This window comes from Marmota flaviventris, chromosome 19 (assembly GCF_047511675.1).
Source record: "Marmota flaviventris isolate mMarFla1 chromosome 19, mMarFla1.hap1, whole genome shotgun sequence".
In the NCBI taxonomy this organism is placed as follows: domain Eukaryota; kingdom Metazoa; phylum Chordata; class Mammalia; order Rodentia; family Sciuridae; genus Marmota; species Marmota flaviventris.
The window spans coordinates 42,699,917-42,719,490 of record NC_092516.1 but is presented as its reverse complement, the minus strand read 5'-3'; the positions used below and the strand labels follow the sequence as shown (position 1 = coordinate 42,719,490).

The 19,574-nt window shown below is 36.1% G+C and overlaps 1 pseudogene; it reads left to right on the top strand.

The window, feature by feature from the left end:
- Positions 1-17,002: 17,002 nt before the first annotated feature.
- Positions 17,003-18,995, top strand: LOC139702973 (ADP-ribosylation factor-like protein 2-binding protein pseudogene; annotated as a pseudogene).
- The last annotated feature ends 579 nt before the right edge of the window (positions 18,996-19,574 follow it).

Sequence of the window (19,574 nt, the reverse complement as noted above, 5' to 3'; positions counted from 1 at the left end):
GGGTAAACTTGGATACCTGGGCTGGCCATGCCAGTTGTTCACTGGAGCCATTGGCTGCTGTTGTTTCATTTTATGCATCATCCATTGACTGGACTTGAAGGCCTTTATCCTTCTTCTTCTCCCCAGACTCAATCATCACAATGGAGAAGGTTGATGGGTATTTTCAAAATACAGAGATCTTACTCTACTGGATATACTTTGGATTCCTATACTTCTTGATTATTTTGCAATTTCTCATTCTGGTAGTCTCTCATACACTTGCATCAGTTTTTGCTGTCAGATCTATAGAAACCATTCATCCCATGGCCACAGCAGCTGCACATGACTCATTTGACTACTTCTCCAAATCATCTATGCCACTGCTGCCACTTTTTTCTTTGGCCAGGGGCTGAGGCCTGGGCTTCAGCAGTTCATTGATAGTTCAACTTCCAAGGTTCATGTTTGTGCACAGTGCAGTCAGAATCCTTATTTCTGTTTACAAGGAACTAATCCCACTATGTCACAGCTCTCCACAGGAGTTCACTGTAATTGGACTGAGGCAACAAAGTGTTGTATGCTTCTTCGTGTCCATAGTTGCCACTACTCCCCTAAAAATCTCCATTAATCTATCAGGACTGAGATATCTCTCACCTGCAAATATCCTAAAGACTATGCGAGTTGCTGTGTGGATGTTGAGACCCAGGATGTAAAATTTTGGTCTCTAGCAATTGAGAGATGTGAGGAAGATTTGGCAGTGTAGTCATGCTTATGCAGAGGTAACAATAGCTCCAGGTAGCCCGGAGCATTCAGCCCTCAGAATCCTGCATCATTCCATAGGCCCTTTCATATATAGGCCAGAAAACAAAGGTGCATGATCAATATTTTACATAGTGAAGACATGCTCAGAAAAAAATGTTTATGACAATTAATGTATACACTTAATCAAGGTATTCATTACTTAAATAAATGATAATAATACTTATAATAATCATCATCATAATAATAACAATAACCTTTTGGAAGCATCAACAACAGAGTAGCTATAGCCATGTTTGGCCTTTCCAATGATCCACTCTTATAGGTTTCATCATCAAAAAATCTACACACCTGAAGTCTTCTGCAAAGATCTATTAGCAAGGAGGTAAGAGCTCTGCATCCACAGGCCTCAAAAATATGCTGTATTGTGATATGACTAGAACACAATCCCCCTGTCTAGGATTACTAAAACCCATCTCCAGATGGTATCTAAACAAGCTCATCATTCTTGCAACTTCTCATTGATCAACTGCTGTGTGGCTGCATCTAAAGATATCATATATATTGAAGTCATACTGATATTATTATATGGCAGAAACCCATTCCTGTGCTTCTGATAACAAACCAACTGCTATGTGATTTTGCAACACAACTTTTTGTATTTGATATTTTTCTTTATTAACTAGAGTTAGAGCCTGCTTTAAAAGATTTAAGGTTTGGTTGTGTACTCTGTATCTTATTCACCAAGGTTACATAAAAATAAAGAAAATAACTCATCCTCATGAGTTTAAAATTTTATTTATCATATAGTCTTCTCTTTAGCTATAAGCACACCATAATTTTCCATAGGCTGTATGGTTTGAACCTAGTATCCTAATAATTCCAGAAGAAAAACCAGAAGTTCAAACATATTGAGTAACATTTTCAAATTAAATCAAGTTTAGGCAGTAAATAATTGTCTGGATAAGATGGAGATCAACAGACTGTTGACTATAATAGATAATGTTACCTTCAGTATACATTGAAATATGGGTTTCAATATTTAAACCTTAGGAATTAAGCCAGAATAAAGGGGTGATTATAACAGCTGCTTCTCTGCTTATCATTTCAATTTTGCCTATTCATAAACCAGGAAACAAGAGCCAATATTGTAATGTATGTCTGCAATTTCAGTGACTTAAGAGGCTGAGGAAGAAGGATTTTAAGTTCAAGGCTAGACTCAGCAACTCAGTGGGGCCTTAAGCATCTTAGTAAGAACTTGGCTTGTCTTTAAAAACAAATGGGCTGGAGATGTGATTTATGATAAAGTGTTCTGAGTCCGGTCCTTGGTACAAAAAAAAAAATATTCTGCTTTATTGTGCCACTATCTAACTTCTAAGACAATAATGAAAGATTGATAATTCATGTAGTCTAGAGGATGTGAGTTGTGGCTTTGGGGTCACAGAGAATTGATCCTGAATTCCAGTAAAGTTGCTTAATATTCAGGAGACCTTTCAAATATTCTTTCACACTGAACAGCTATGTAAACCTCATCCATTACAAAAAACAGAATGATACCGAGTGTCAACATATTAGCAATTCTTTAGCCCTATCTGTATACATAAAGTTGACAATGTGTTTTTACTCCTCTTGTAGCCAAAGTGCAGAGTATATTTCACAAATTTTGGATCTGAGCTCTTATTTTTTGTGAGTGACTTATGTAAATCTGTGACTATGAAAGTGTATTAGTCAGGAAACACTTTGAATACTTTGTTTTTACTTTCATAACACTGTCACCTCCATGGGAATGAGCCCACCTTAATTTATTTGATTCTGAGAAGAAGGGTGCTTTTTTTGGCAACCATATCTCCCTCTGAAGTTCAGTAACCTTACCAACTATCACCTAATGCAGTAAAAAGATCCCATATGAACCCAGGCTTAATTGATGATAAGCCCACACTTGAGACAATAATTTTTATATGGTTTCTTCTTATTCAGTGATAGATATCTAATTCACTAAACATGGGCCAAATGCCAGGATTCAATCATATGTGGAACAGAAGTTATGTGAAAAACATAATGTGCCTTATAGGTACTGGTTAAATTTTTATTAATTTAAATTTAAACTTTAATCTCTTGACAGGCTTTATTGAATTATATGGAAATATGTATAGACTTCTATGCCTTTAATGTTTGATGATATTCTCAGAGTACCCCATACTAAAGAAGAAAAATTGAAATAACAACCCTGCATTAGGCTAAAGACAAAACTGCAAAATAATTTTTTTAAATGTTTAGACTCTAGTTTCTGGATTACTGATGATCTGATTACCTAGAGTCTTCTCTCCAGTGATATCAACCTCTTTTGGTTAAAGTATGCTATCTAAAATGAATATGGACCCATGCCCAGAAACCTGTGAGAAACAGTTTCCACTTTTGTACACTTCTGAGTTGTAGATGGCTTCTCTCTCAAAGTGCAGAGTCTCTCCTGTTCTTTGGCCCTAAGAGAATGTTGTTTGGTATGTTTATTCCATAACCTATGACACAGAACTGAGTTGTTCATTTTTTTCACCTTGCTGAGGTTAGGGTATTTATGAATCTCAAACATATAATATAGCTGTGGTGAACATAGATATCCCTGAGACGTCAAGAGTGAATTTTAGGATGAAGCTTGAAAAATACATTTATTTATTAGTCAATTTATATTTTCAAAAATAATAATATTTTGGATATAGTGGTTTAAGTTATTAAATTGATTTAAGCTGTCCTTCTTAATTTTTATTATGAATACTAGAAATTTTTAAATTATACTAATGCATTATATTGTTTTTCCCTCTGGGAAAATATTAATGCCTTAGGACATTGCTTAGAAGTTTAAAATAAAATTTGCTTTCTCATAAGACCAGACAGCACAAAAGTTAAATGAAATTTTAAAGTAATTTTGATAAAATTTTTATTCATAAAAGTATATATTTCGGGTGTGTGGGAGATCTTGCCTCTTGGTTTTATTTTCCCCATTGGGTTTCTCCCCACTGAAATTAAGTTTTCATCACATGAGAAGAACATCATATAGTCTTTTACCTTCCCCCCTCTCACTAAGGTGTGGCTATAGAGTTTAAGAGTGGCGAGGAAAATACAAATGGTGAGAAGTGATGAGATGTCATTCCAAGTCCTCATCAGCCTCCCCAGCTCAAGTGCATTTTTTATTGAGCTGGCTGAACATCTGTTCATTTGCTCTACTCTTTATACTAAATTTTGCAGCTTTTTTACCCTTTTTTCAATCCTTGTTAGTTACCACCAGATTTTTCCATGACATCATTTACTCTAGGGCCAGAAACATCTGGTCTGATGGTCTGCACCTTGGTCTTCTCACCCTTCCCTCTTATTAGGTGAGGACAACCTGCCAGAGGCCTCACTCTGTTTATGGTGAGGGGAAGTGATTTGTTTATGTCTGAAGGCAATACTTCAGGGCTTCTTTAGGCATGCCTGGTGGGACTGCATGTTTCAAACTGAAGTTTTTAAAATGGAGTTTTTTTTAAGCCAGGCCTAAGGCCATCCTCACAATAGTGTAGTTAATTTGTCCAAAATTAAGGTGTTTTTTGTTTGTTTGTTTGTTTCTTTAATGTATTTGTCCTCAAGTGAATTTTTTTTCATTTTTCTTCTTTTTTTGTACCAGGTATTTAACTCAGGGGCACTGAGATACATCCCCAGTCCTTTTTTTGTATTTATTTAGAGAGAGGGTCTCACTTAGTTGCTTAGTGCCTTGTTTTTGCTGATGGTAGCTTTGAACTCATGATATCCATGTATAATTCTTCTGTGCCACAGGGGTTATGGCCTATGCCACCAAGTTTGCTTTCAACTGAGTTTTTAAATATGTAAAACGACTTTATTAAAGTGACATTTAGAAGGATTCCTAATATTCAAGCAAACTCCTTAGACCTGGTATGGCAGGAAATAAAAGTGGAAATGGACTTTAATTTAAATAACAAGAAAGTTGAATTGCAAGGGCTTAATTAGAACACAGATAATTAGAAGGTTACAGGCCATAGCACTGTTGTACTTGTTTAAAATAATTTTTTTCTTAGTTGTGGATGAACAAAATATATTTATTATTATTATTGTTGTTATTAATGTGGGTCCAGTATCAAACAGACTGCCTCATGCATACTATCCAAGTACTCTACTACTGAGCAACAACCCTAAATCCTTACCTGGTGTTTTTTTAAATATTTATTTATATTTAATTTTTTTATATGGGGCGCTGAGAATTAAGCTCACGGCCTCATATATGCTAGGCAAGCACTGTACCACTGAGCCACACCTTCAGCTCTTTCCTGGTACTTTTTAAATACCTGTTTTACATAAATTTTAATTAGTAGCTTTAACCCTTTTCCAATATCTGTTTGGATTAAATCAATAACCTAGAAATCAGTGAAGCAAAGTCTAGTTTTATCTCAAACTCTGATTTTACTTCCTCTTTCTTCCCCAGACCAGACACCTTATCACAGTGTCTGAATTAAGATTCTCCCTTGGAGAATTTACTGTATGTTGTCCACATCCCAAACTCCAAAATTTACGTATTCCTTAATTTTGGAAAAGTCTTACAGAATTTTTCCGGAGGTACCAAAATTTCTTGGAGTACTCAGAAGAATCCATATCTGAGTCTTGCCTTTTCGGGAGCAGTTTGAATTATAAGTATGCAGCCTTTAAGGCAAGTAGATGGATGATCTGCAGCTGGAAGAAACCTTTTCATCAATACCTTGCATCTAAAAGGCACGTCATTTGATTCCTTTTATTAGATACTGTGAATAAACCTACAATAAAAATGGAAGTGAAGTAATATCTTTAACAAAAGTGTTCCAATTTCTTTAGATATTTATCCAGAATTATAATTACTGGGTTATAGGGCATTTTTTAAACCAAGAATTGTTATTGTTATTTATTTTTACTTATTTAGGCACTTTACCACTGTGTTACATCCCTATTTTTTTTTAATAAGACAGGATATCACTGAGTCACTTAAGCCATTGCCAAGTTTCTGAGGCTGGTCTTGCATTTAAGTTCCTCCTGTTTCATCCTCCCAAGCCACTGAGAGTACAGACATTCACAATGATACCCTGCTTCAAAAAAATTATTATTAGTGGATTATATGGCATTTTTATTTTGAGCTCTTAAGAACAATTATAGGGGCTGGGAATGTGGCTCAAGCAGTAGTGCACTTGCCTGGCATTCGTGTGGCACTGGGTTTTATCCTCAGCACCACGTACAAATAAAGATGTTGTGTCTGCCGAAAAATAAAATGAATAAGTAAATATTAAAATTCTCTCTCTCTCTCTCTCTCTCTCTCTCTCTCTCTCTCTCTCTCTCTCTCTTTAAAAAAACAACCATGAAATTTTTTTCAAAAGTATCTTTATTAACTTTATATTGTAACCAAAATTTTTATCTATGCATATACATCTATACTCTGGAGTCCCTACTATCTTTCAGATATTTGTTTCGTTTGGTGTGGTTTGGTGCTAGAAATTGAACTCCATGGGTGTTTACCACTGAGTTATGTCTCCAGTCCTTTTTTTTTTTTTTTTTTTGAGACAGGTGATATATCACTAATATCTCAATAAGTTGCTTATAGCCTTTCTATGTTGTTAAGGCTGTCTTTCAAATCACAATCCTCCTGACTTGCCTCTCCAGCCTCTAGTATATTTGCCACCACACCTAGCTCTTTTAGATTATTATAATAACCTTTTCAACAACACTGCCCAGGCTACAGAAAATCTCTTTGACTGATGCATTTTATCTCTGAGGAAAGTTCATATGAAGTAGCCAATGTAGGACTATTCTGTAAAGATTTGTTGGAATAAACAGGGATCATTGTTTTTTAAGCTCCTTTCTGAACAGCTGTTTGGTATCATAGTTCATAAAAGTGCTGGGAAAAGGATGTAAATTCATTTGTTTGAAATCTACAGAGATTTACATTAGCTCAATCACCTTTTGTTCTAGAGTTTGGAACTTCAGGACTCAGTAAGGTAAATAAAATATGTTAAAGTTGAGATATTCAGTACACACATTGACACACACATCCACATACACACACACAAAAAAAAAACTTTCTAGGAGCAATTGGTAGTTCTGGCATTATTACTAGTGTATCCAGGACATAGTAACATAAACAAAATATGTTAAATGTGAAACATTCAATACACACATACACACACCCACAAAAAAAAAAAAAAAAAAAAAAAAAAAAAAAAAAAAAAACTTTTTCTAGGAGGAATTGGTAGTTCTGGCCTTATTACTAGTGTATCAGGGTTGGGCAGGATTCAGGAAGTGCTAAAATCTCAGTCAGGCTTAGAGTAGTTTACTGGATTCCTCCCTATGTCACCTATAATACAAGCTAGAGTGAACTTCATCTGTCAGCAACAGCAATTGGGAAAATATGCTGGCAGATTTTTTTTGAGATAAATTGACAGCTTTGATATTTGGGTATTTTTGTGTCTTGGTCACAGCTAATGAAACACTTGTGAAAAATTTTATGGCTCCTAGATATCACCGATTTTTTGTATCATTTCTTTCATATTTCCTTCTTTTTTCTTTTTTTTTTTTTTTTTTTTTTGTGGTGCTAGAGATTGAACCCAGGGCCTTGTGCATAAAGGCAAGCACTCTAAAAACTGAGCAACATCCTCAGCACCTCTCTCACATTTCTGTTCACTAGAGGTGATGATGGTAATTGGGAATTTTGTCCCAAATGTGGTACATTACTTAAGACTGGACTAATATCCAGTGTATCTAAATCTCTCTACTCATTCATGATTTTGCCAAAGAGATACTCACAGTAGTTTTTTCCTTAAATTTATCTATAGATGGAGGGACAGTGTCTCATTTAATATTCTGCTTTATTTTCAACATCATTCCCTGTTAATATTTGCTTTTTATAGTGTTGCTAAGTTTGGAACTGACTATCTTGCACATTCTTTGCCTCTATGTCCCAATTCTAACTTTAGGTTGGATAGATTCATTCATTCACGTCTAATGTTATTTTTCATATGGTCGGTTTTACATATACCTTTCTATTGCTCTTAACAATACTATTGATCTACATATGGTTTCAGATTTGTTTTATATTATGATATATTGGTCTGTATTATTGCAATATAGTTTCATAATATACATTAAATGTGTCTCATAACAATATATTATTTGTTGTTTTTTTTTATTAAAGGTTTTGGGGTATTTTACATATATTTTATTTCTAAGATAATTTTTTGGTCCCTTCTTTCTTTTCTTTTATTTGGTACTTGGAATTAAACTCAGGGGAATTGAGCCACAGCCCCAAACATATTTTGTATGACATTTAGACACGGTATCTCACTGAATTGCTTAGGGCCTCACTTTTGCTGATGCTGGCTTTGAGCTCACAATACACCTCCCAAGGTACTGGGATTACAATTGTGCACCAACAGGTCCAGCTCTCTCCTTGTATTTAAAGAAAAACATGCTAAAATTTTGACAGGAAAATATTATATATTAAATTGAGTTAAAATAGTTGTCTTTGTAATGATTAGTTTTATTTACACACATGCTATTTTATGTGCTTTTGTACATTTTTATTTTGTTTGTGATAAGTTCCACATATTTTCCTTGAAATCCATTATACATGTGATGTATTTAACAGATGTAACTTCAGTATAATACTTATGTGGTATTTTGTACTCTAATTAAACCAAAAATCTTTCTGGGCTCCAGAACCATTTTTTCTCAAACTTTATTATTTTTATTTTTCTGAATCACCTCCTCTTTCCTCCTAGGCTGCACATTTCTACTGTATTGACAAGTATAGCTCTAGTCTTATGCTATCACATACTTGTACACTGTCGTTGTACACACATACTATAATTTCTACAGGTCTAAGCTACATGGTGAGAAATATATATATATATATATATATATATATATATATATATATATATATATATATATACAGTTTTCATGATGAAATAACAGCAATTTCTACTCCATCTTTAGTTCATGATAATTTGTTCTGTGTCCTCATCAATACATTGTATTCTTTTTGTTGTTGTTGTTTCTTACTGGAAATTTAAATCAGAGGCACACAGAGACTGGGTCACACATAGTAGCTTAGGGCCTTGCTATGATTCTGAGGCTGGCTTTAAACTCAGGATTATCTTGCCTTAGCCTCACAATCCATTGGGATTAGAGGTGTGTGCCATGGAACCTGGTTCTATTTTATTTTTATATTGAAATATATATTACTTCTGAAAATAATTTATTCTTGATATTAAGAAAGCATAGAATACCATTTTCCCCCACAAATAACTCCCCCTTTTTTTGGAAAAGATGTCAATTTTTTTGGAAAAGATGTCAATAGTGCTAGGTGTATAATTTATTAATGTCTAAATGGCAAGTTTATTATTATTATTATTATTATTATTATTATTATTATTATTCTATGTATTAGTTACAAAACCTTATCTCTTCATATTATTATAAGGTATATACTCTTTTCTATAACTTTATAGCATATATCATTGTGTATCAAAATGACCTTTTGGGGGTTGGGAGGTGAGGGGAGGGATCATGGGGTTAAAAATGATGGTGGAATATGATGTATATTGTTATATAAAGTATATGTATGAAGAAGTGAATTCATGTAAATATAATTTGTATAAAACCAGAGAAATGAAAAATTGTGCTGTATATGTGTAATAAGAATTGTAATGCATTCTGTTATCATATATAATTAAAAAAATATTTAAAAATTAAAGATAAATGATGGCATTATGTTCTTTGTACTTTATGAAGTACAAAATGTATCCTGAACATTTGGTAATACATAAACCTAGATGTAGGTATTTACAGTGTTGTCAGAAAAATTAAATAAATACTGTAGAGTTAATTTTTTGCAATGTATACTCATAATTATATGAGATGCATTTTGTACATATACATGTATACTACCATTATATATAATTTAAAAATGATTACTACATCTCACATTAACTACATTTATTTCAAATTAATTTGTCTTTTGAAAGCACTGATATATGACACTCCTTGTTATGTACCCTTGGTGTGTCCTCAAATTTGTCAATTTTATGTATTATGTTCTTTCCTTTATTCTCCTTTTTATAGAATTTCTTTTTCCAAATTATTGAGATTAATAAATTTTAAACAATTCAGTATAACAGTGCAGTCTGTAGATTTTCTTTTTTAACCTAAGACAAAATACATCCCAATTTTAATAGGCTTATTGTTATGTAAATGACTTTTAAAAACCTGTATATATAACACCCTTACCTGACCTTACTCTGGACTATTGATATCTGGGTGGAGGGGATCTCAAAGTGATCCATGGAAAAGGCAGAACAGGGATGGATCAAGATGTGACCTTGGTGGATACTGAGTATGTAGTAGTGAGTATTCATGAAAAAGTATTGGTGGAATAGGTACGGGTAGAGAAAAAAGTGCTGTGAAGGAAAGAGAGAAAGAATGACCAACTCAAGAGTTCAGATTTAAAAAGTCTAATGGTGGATCAATGGTAGTATGAGGGTAAAGGGTAGTTTCTTTGGAGGCAGAAATAAGGTAGAAGTGAAAGAAAAAGGTAACTCTGGCACAGTCCCCAAGAGAAAGAGTCAAATGAACACTACTCTCTCTCTCTCTCTCTCTCTCTCTCTCTCTCTCTCTCTCTCTCCCTCTCTCATATATATATATATATATATATATATATATATATATATATATATATATATATATATTGCAAACTTCTATAACATTAGATTAAAGTCAGCCAGCCTCAGCAATTTAGTGAGGCTCTAAGAAAATCAGTGAAACCCTTTTTCTTTATAGAATATTTTATTAAAGGCTGAGAGTGTTTCTTAGTAAAAAAGCATATCTGATTTCAATTTGTCATATGAGAGAGAGAGAGAGAGAGAGAGAGAGAGAGAGAGAGAGAGAGAGACAGAGAGAGAGAGAGATCTTGCAAAAATTTAAAAAAAAAAAATTAATCAGTGACACTGTTAGTTGCCGCAGTCTGCCTGGGCACAAAATCACGAGCCACTCACAGCCTTGTAGATTCAAACAGCAATTCTTTATTCCTGAACTGTCACCAGCACTCTACACGCACGTTCTGGGGAAAAAGCACTTGCACTGGGCTCTGCATCCCAAAATACTCTCTGAATCCCGGGAGAACTCAAAGGGAACTCAAGGAGCGGGCTGGGCCTGAGGCAGCAGGATATGCCCTAGTCCCAGCAGGGTCCTCCTTAAACCTGGAACCACCCTAAACCCAAGGAGCAAGCACCTGAGGCAGCAGGATACTCCCTATTCCCAGCAGGATACACCCTAAACCTGGACCCACCCTAATCCAGCAGGATTCTCCCTAAACCCGAATCCATCCTTGTCCTTGAGCAGGGTCACCTTACTCAAACATACATGCAATGTCACTGCAAATGACCTGGGTCCAAGGCAAGCCCATTTCCACAGTGGAGAGTCCTCTGTCTAAGCAACATGGGGTAAGCTGACAAGGAAATTGCCATGAGTCATTCTTACTTAGCTATGGCTCTCAGCAGTTAGTGTCAAGGATTAAATAATTTAAACGTAATAGTGAGCTAGTTGGAAAACTCATCTAGGTTATTAACTACTGCTTGGGAAGTCAGTCTACTCTCCAAAATATAAAAGTGAGAGAGAAATTCTTTATTAAAGTGTATATAAGAAAAAAGAGGAGTTTTGACGCAGCTTTTAGATGACCCAGACTGGGTCAACTTTAGCAGGTGATTAGGGTTCTGCAAAGATGATAAATCCTTGAGTTATTTGGAATAATGTGATTTTATCTAGTCTTCATAAATGAAGATTGAGGTCTAATATAAATCAGGCTTGGTAAAGGAAAAACATTTCAATGAAAAGCAAATGTATGAATAAACACATAAAACAATATTTAACCAAAAGTCAACCTTCAGAATATTTATGCAATTATGTAATCACCAGTAAGGTAAAAAAATTGACAACTAAAGAAAAAGTGAATTAATAAAAAACAAATAAATAATGTAATGTAATGAATTAATTAATGAATAGCTAACAAGTGCAAAGATGTAATGTGACTAGAATTGTCAAAGTCAGCTTGTAGCCATGAAAAAGTGTAAAGGTACATAGAAATGGTGTTTTACTACTTACTGAGACATACCCTATGAACTATAAAGTCCACTCCTAGGTGGGAAGAGTTGAACACAGAACCCATTCACCTGGCTCTCTCACTTGGGAACTGTGCAAAAAAATACGTTTTTCTTTCCCTCAAATTTTATTGCTGCTTCCAAGAACACTACCCTCTATATTCACGCTATCATTGTAGACTTGTAGCATGTGAACCCCTCTATTGTTCAAGTTTTTCTCCTTTTTTTCATTGCTCTTTTTCTCCCTACCCCCATATCATCCACCAATACTTATTTTGTATAGCAAAATCTACATACTCAGCAATCACCAGTCTTATTTCCTACCTTGTGCATGACCACTTTAAGATCCCCTCCATGAAAACATCAATAGTCCAAAGTGATCAGAATGGGGGTAAAAATTGCAGAATATTAAATGTCAGTTACACAACAAGAAAGCTATAAAAAGTGGGCTTCATTTAAAGGTGAAAATAAAAAGAAAATCTTTAGACTTCACTAGTCAAAATAAAGGATCAAAAATTTATGAGTCTCAATAATTTGAATTATACTTGTGAGTCACGTTTTTGGGGGAAGGGATATAAGAACATTGCTGAAGAGTTTAAAGTTCAAACTGTTTCTTTTTATGAGACAAAGAATAGAAAAATTAAAAAAAATATATATTAAAGTAATTGTGATATCATTTTCATAAAAATATATATACATATTTATTCACAAATTGCTTTAACCTTATAAACAGTTATAAGTGTCAATACATTTCTCGCTGGGCGAGGTCCTATTATTGGAAGAAAACTTTGCCTTAAAATAACCCCATACAGAGGCATTTAATGCAATTAACAGGCCTTAAATAATAATAATAATAATAATAATAATAATAATAATAATAATAATAATAATAATAAGTGAGATGGGGAGGATTTCAGGTTGTGAAGCATACCTGTAATATAAGTTACTTGAAAAGACATAACAGGAGAATTTTATACATTTTCTGAAGACATATATGTATATATTATTTATAAAAAGTGTTTATGAGTTCTGTAGTGAGGGTGCACAAGTCCAATACAAATTTTTTTTTCTTGAATTTTTTTTGTTGTAGATGGACACAGTATCATTAGTAGTTTCTTTGTTGGCTTTTTTTAATATTTAGTTTTAGTTTTTGGCGGACACAACTTCTTTGTTTGTATGTGGTGCTGAGGATCGAACCTGGGCCGCCTGCATGCCAGGCGAGTGTGCTACAGCTTGAGCCACATCCCCCTCTTGGGTGGCTTTTTTAATACGGTGCTTCGTGTTCAACCAAGTACCTCATGCATGCTAGGGATGTTCTCTACCACTGATCCATAACCTTAGTCTCCAAAGTCCGTTGCTTAATGTATTTTTTTTGGTGGGAGTGTATGTGTGTAGTGCAGGGGATTGAATCCATGGCCTTATATAAGCAAAACAAGCACTCTACTGACTAAGCTATATTCTCAGCCCTGATCTGTAGTCGGTTAACAATGACAATGGAGCAGCCTGTCATTCAGACATTGATTCTGTGCCCACTTGGCTCAGATTGGAGGCAGTGCCTGAAGCCTTGACCAATCAGTCACTTAGGTGAGAACTGTCCAATCCTCATGCAGCCAGTGATGAGGGGGAGGGCTTCCACAATCTTCTGTTCCCTTGATGTCTGGAACCCGCCATTTTTTCAATCTTTTTGTAGGCTTCTGTTCTGGATCCGGAGCCCAGGTGTCTGTGCTATGCAGAATCTGAAAACAAACCACAGGGAGAACGCTGAGAACCCTGAGAGCCAGGAAATGCTAAGTGTGCCTTGTTATATTGAGACTGTGTAGGAAGGGGGCTTAAAGCTGACAGGAGTGGCAATAGTGGAAACTGGCAGTCATGGCTAGGGACTCCTCGCGGTCCTCTCCAGAGTCTTGTGGCCAGAGGGTCTCTCTGTGGTAGCTTAGCCTTCACCTCCCTCTGACTAGTCTAGTGAGGCTTAGATCAGCAGTTGAAAACCTGGGCATTTTATTCCATAATTGTATGGTGTTTTCAGCTTCTTTCTAAAGCCCTTTGTGGGCTTCCATGTGCCATGAGTCCAGCATGTCTCCAGATTGCAAAGAGAAGACTGAGATAATTACCAGGAGAGAACTCCAAATCCATTTATTGTATTCATGCATGAGAGAGGCTGTTAATTTTAGGGCTTGTTACTCATGAGGGTTTGTTTGCTTGTTTGTTTGTTTGTTTATTATTATAATTATTATTATTATTATTATTATTATTATTATTATTATTGAGTGTATGTTGTTTTCTTTTTGGTACCATAAATTCAACCCAGAGGTGTTCATCCACAGATTCATAATCCCCACCCCTTTTTAAATATTTTTATTTAGAGACAGGGTCCCTTGAATTTCTTAGGGCCTCACAAGTTTGATGATGCTGGCTTTTAACTCATTCTCCTCATGAGTCCTGAGATTTTTAAATATAGCAGAAGCAGTATCTCAAATCCAAAACAAAAATCTGAAATCCAAAACTTCAGTTTAGCTCTCCATAGGTCTTAGAATAAACCCCTAGTTTTCTAGCTCTCTGTTCCCATATCCAAAACTAGGGTTCTCTGTTCACAGAAAATAAGTATAAAATAGAATAGATAGTATAATGACCACGTAATGTGGATAATGGGCCTCACTCAAACACACCTGGTGGCTAACCTAAATATGTTAATGAGCACCATTAAGGCCTATTTCAAATGTAAAAGACCTTGCATTATGTTTCCTGTTCTGCCCAAAACCATCTAAGATGGCACACAAAAATGAGTTTTTTTTTTTTTTTTTTTCTGGTATCATTCCTCATACCACCTGGTGGGCGTTCTATTTCTTCTTGCTTAAATGGATTTTTTTTCTTCAAAATTTATGAGACAAGCACTCAGATTCAATTTGCAAACTGAGAAATTTTGGTTAATCTCAAAACTCCACTTTCAGCATTATTAATCATTTTCCCATGTTTTATTTCAAATGTATGCATCATTTATAATGTTTTTCTTCAAGAACTGGAGGGCATTTTTAAAAGATTTTAATTTATCATTCTGAGATTTTCATATGAGAAGAAAGCAGAATAAAAGTAGGTGACATTAAAAATAATGAATCTCTCCTAAATGAGGTTTATGTGTCCCAATTAAGGATTTTTAAAAACTGTAATGGGTCATCAATTGAGGGTTTATTTATTTATTAATTTGTTTATTTATTTATGGTCAGGCAATCTGGGGTTGTGGATCAGTGGTAGAGCACTCACCTAGCACGTGAAAGGTCCTGGGTTCGATCCTCAGCACCACATAAAAATAAGTAAATAAAAAATAAATAAATAAATAACCCACACAAACATTCCAAATATTTCAGGAAACTCTTTTATTCTGGTGTGACAGGAAAAAAAATAAAAGTGGGACTAACTTGAATTTAAATTACATGCACTTTCAATCTCTCTCTCTCTCTCTCTCTCTCTCTCTCTCTCTCTGTGTGTGTGTGTGTGTGTGTGTGTGTGTGTGTGTGTACTGGGGATTGACCCCAGGGCCTCATGCTTAGAAGGCAAGCACTCTACAAGCTGAGCTATTTACTCAGCCCCATTTTTTTTTTGGGGGGGGGAGACTGGGGATTGAAGTCAGGGGCACTCTACCACTGAGCCACATCCATACCCTTATTTTGTATTTTACTTAGAGACAGGGTTTCACTGAGTTGCTTAGTGCCTCACCATTGATGAGACTGGTTTTGAATTCATGATCCTTATGTCTCAGTCTTGTAAACAGCTGATATTACAGGCAGGCACCACCATGCCTGGCCAACATCAATCTTTTTTTTTTTTTTTAAAGAGAGAGTGTGTGTGTGAGAGAGAGAGAGAGAGGGAGAGAGAGAGATTTTTTTAAAAAAAATTTAATATTTATTTTTCAGTTTTGGGCGGACACAACATCTTTGTTTGTATGTGGTGCTCAGGATCGAACCCGGGCTGCACGCATGCCAGGCGAGCTCACCACCACTTGAGCCACATCCCCAGCCCCAACCAACTTCAATCTTAAGGGCTAAATTACACGCAATTTAGATCAAAGTCCATGTCAATATCTTGGTTTTATATATATATAATGTTGTTGATATATATATATATATATATATATATATATATATATATATATATATATATAAAATGTTGTTGATATATAGATATAGATATATATAATGTTGTTGATATATAGATATATAGATATATATAATGTTGTTGATATATAGATATATATATAATGTTGTTGATTATATATATATATATATATATATATATATATATATATATAGTTGTTGATAGACCTTATATTCCAGTGCCTCACATGTGCCAGAGAAGTGAGCTCCACTGAGCCCCAGCCCCAGCCCCCTGGTACATTTTTCATGGGGGATATTGGAGATTGAACTCACGAACACTTGACTACTAAGACAAATCCCCAGGATTTTTTTTTTTTTTTTACTTTATTTAGAGACAGGATCTCACTGTGTTTCTTAACACCTCACTTCTGCTAAGGCTGACTTTGAAATTTTGATAATTCTTCCTCAGCCTCTTCAGCAACTGGGATTACAGGCTTGCACTAACACACCCAGCACCTGGTACATTTTTAATACCTGTTTTATGTAGATTTTAACCAGTAGCCTTAACTTTTTTTCTAATATATATTTGATTTGAATCCATAACCCAGAAATCAGTGAAACAGAATCTATTTTTTATCTGCAACTCTGCTTTTGGTTATGTCAGTGTCTGAGTTAAGATTCCCCATTAAAGAATTTACTATGTCTTGTGTTCTCATTCTGACCTCCCATATGAGCTAGTTCTGAGTTTTAGAATATCTGAAACAAGGTTCCCAGAGATTCCAAATTTTTTGGAGTATTTAGAAAACACCATTCTCTGAGTCTTGTCTTCTAGGGACCACTTTGAATTTTAAGTGTGTAGCTTCTGAAGGGATGGACTAATTGGATGCTTTGCAACTGGAAGGCATTTTCTGATATACTTTCTCTCTAAAAGGTACTTTATTTGTTTCCTTTTATTAGATACTGTGAATAAAGGTACAATAAAAAATAGAGGACGTCTGGACCCGAGGCGGCGGCAGCGGAGCGGCCTCGCTGTGCGAGGAGGCCCTGCTGGTGCGAGGCCGCAGCCAGGAGCCCGAGGCCGGGCCTCGCGCTGAGCCGGCTGGGCCGTGGGCTGCCTGCGGCCTGGGCGGCGAGGCCTCCTTCCGGTTGGTGGGCCGCCGTGCCCTCGATGCGGGTGTGGGCTCCGCGGAGCAGGACGGAGGCTGGGCCTGGGCCGCGGGCGGGATAGGAGGCCGACAGGCCCGCTCGCCCGCCCAGGTGGATGCGGTGCCGCGGCGATGGACACCCTAGAGGAAGAGAGCTTGGCGCTGTCCTCCTCTGCATCCGATGCAGAATTTGATGCTGTGGTTGGATATCTAGAGGACATTATCATGGATGACAAGTTCCAGTTATTACAGAGAAACTTCATGGACAAGTACTACCAGGAGTTTGAAGATACAGAAGAGAATAAACTCATCTACACACCCATTTTTAACGAATATATTTCTCTGGTGGAAAAATATATTGAAGAACAGCTACCGGAGCGGATTCCTGGATTTAACATGGCAGCTTTCACAACTACAATACAGAAAAGGAAGGCCGGGGACTGACTTAAGCAGTGGCTTAGTGGTGACTTCATTGTGCAAATCATCCTCTATGCCAGCTTCCCAGAACAATTTGAGGCACTAGGTCCCATCTCCAGGCAATGAACAGGAACATTCTGGATGTCACCAGTCTGACAGACTAAGAGAGACTACAGCTAATGACGACAGAAGAGTCCATCTCAGAAAGACTCTGTTCTGCAGCCCTTGGTTTGTGTTAAGTATTGACAGGTCAGAAACAACATGACCGGACCTTTGGACCCACTTCTCCTGACAAGCCGTTTTGTATTAGTGTTCTTCCCCTCCCCACCTAGTCACCTCTCAGGTGCTTGGGTCAGGCCCCTCTGATCATGCCCAGGTCAGCCATTCCACCTGGGAGCCCTTCCCTGGTACATGTTGGTGTGCATAACCACAACCATGAACCCTCCTCTTCCCAGCAGGCTTTGCATGAGTCCTTTGTGCACTCACTGCTCTTTTTTACATGGGACATAGTTTCAGTCCTTCACCCTCAATGGGGTTTCTGTTTGGGAGTATTTATCTAGGGAGCTACTGGAGCCAGCTGCCTGTCCTTCGATTTCTGTGTCTCCTCTGATCACAGCTTGTGCTGGCTGTGGGGTCAACCAAGAGAGATGTCCTTTACCTAAAAGCTACGTGTGAAAGTCAACTCCCAGTCTTAACATACATGGTCCTTGTAACACTGTCTTCTGTTGGTCCTGATATAGTCCCACTGTTTCTAGAAGTCTCTTTCAAGCATTATTTTTGAAAAATATTTTTATAGATGAATACTCAGGCAAACTTAGTGGATATGATCTTGGAACTTCCATGATAATCCACCTAAAGATCAAAGTATTATATGCTATGTGCTTTTTAGTCATTAGTGCTGTAAAGATAAAAATGCTTTTCATGTTGGTGCACCTGTTTCAGCAGCACCAGAGAATGTCTGCTATGTGCTGGAACAGGCTGAAGCAACCCTGCGTCATGGCATGTCAGGTGTGTTGTGCATGTTGGCTTAAAACCCTTTCTGTGTAAGCCAGTTGTTTGTTTTTTTTATTAGGGTAGGTAAAGACTCTGCGATTTCTTCTTCCCATCACAATCTCCTGCCAAGATGGTGTTCACTGGTCTAGCTCAGCATGAGGAGGAGGCAGTGGACAGCTTTACTGTTCGTGTGTCAGCTTTGGTTTACTACATTGTTTAGTTTAGTACTGACAGAGAACTTATGTGTCACACATCCCTGGAAAGAAGGAAAAAACAGTTCAGTTCCCCTGTGTACTTTTTTATTTTACTTTTTATAGTGAAAATAAGAATCTGTGCTGACTTTTCACTTATCTTCTGGTTTTAAAGGATGAGCTATAAGCTGTGTGTTTTTCTGTACTAATGTGTCGTTTATTACTTTTTGTACCATGAGTAAAATTTGAGGTGTTTTGCAAGAACCATCATTCTAAAAAAAAAAAAATAGATGTGTGGCAATATATTTAGCAAAGGGATTCCAAATTTTTTACATACATACCAAAAGTTATTATTACTGGATTGTATGGCATTTTTTAATGACAATTATTATTATTTTTTTTATTTATTTAAATACTGGAGGTTAACCCCAGGGCACTTTACCAGTGTGCTACATACCCAGTCTCCAACACTTTTATTTATTTATTTATTTTTGAGAGAGGGTTTTACTGAGTTTCTTAGGACGTTGCCAAGTTCTTGAAGCTGGTCTTTAATTTGAAAATAAATCCCTAGTTTTCTACCTCTTATTCTCCTAAGCCACTGGGAGTACAGGCATGTATGATTTTGCACTGCTACCCCAAATTATTCCTAGTGGATTATGTGGCATTTTTAATTGGGGCTTTTAAAGAACCTTAACACTTTTATAAAAAAATATATTTATTAAATTTATATTGTCACCAATATTTTTACATATTTTTGTACCCTAGAATCCCTATTAATTATGAGATATTTGCTTGGTTTTGTATGGTTTGGTGCTGGGTATTGAACCCAGAGTTGCATACCACTGAGAT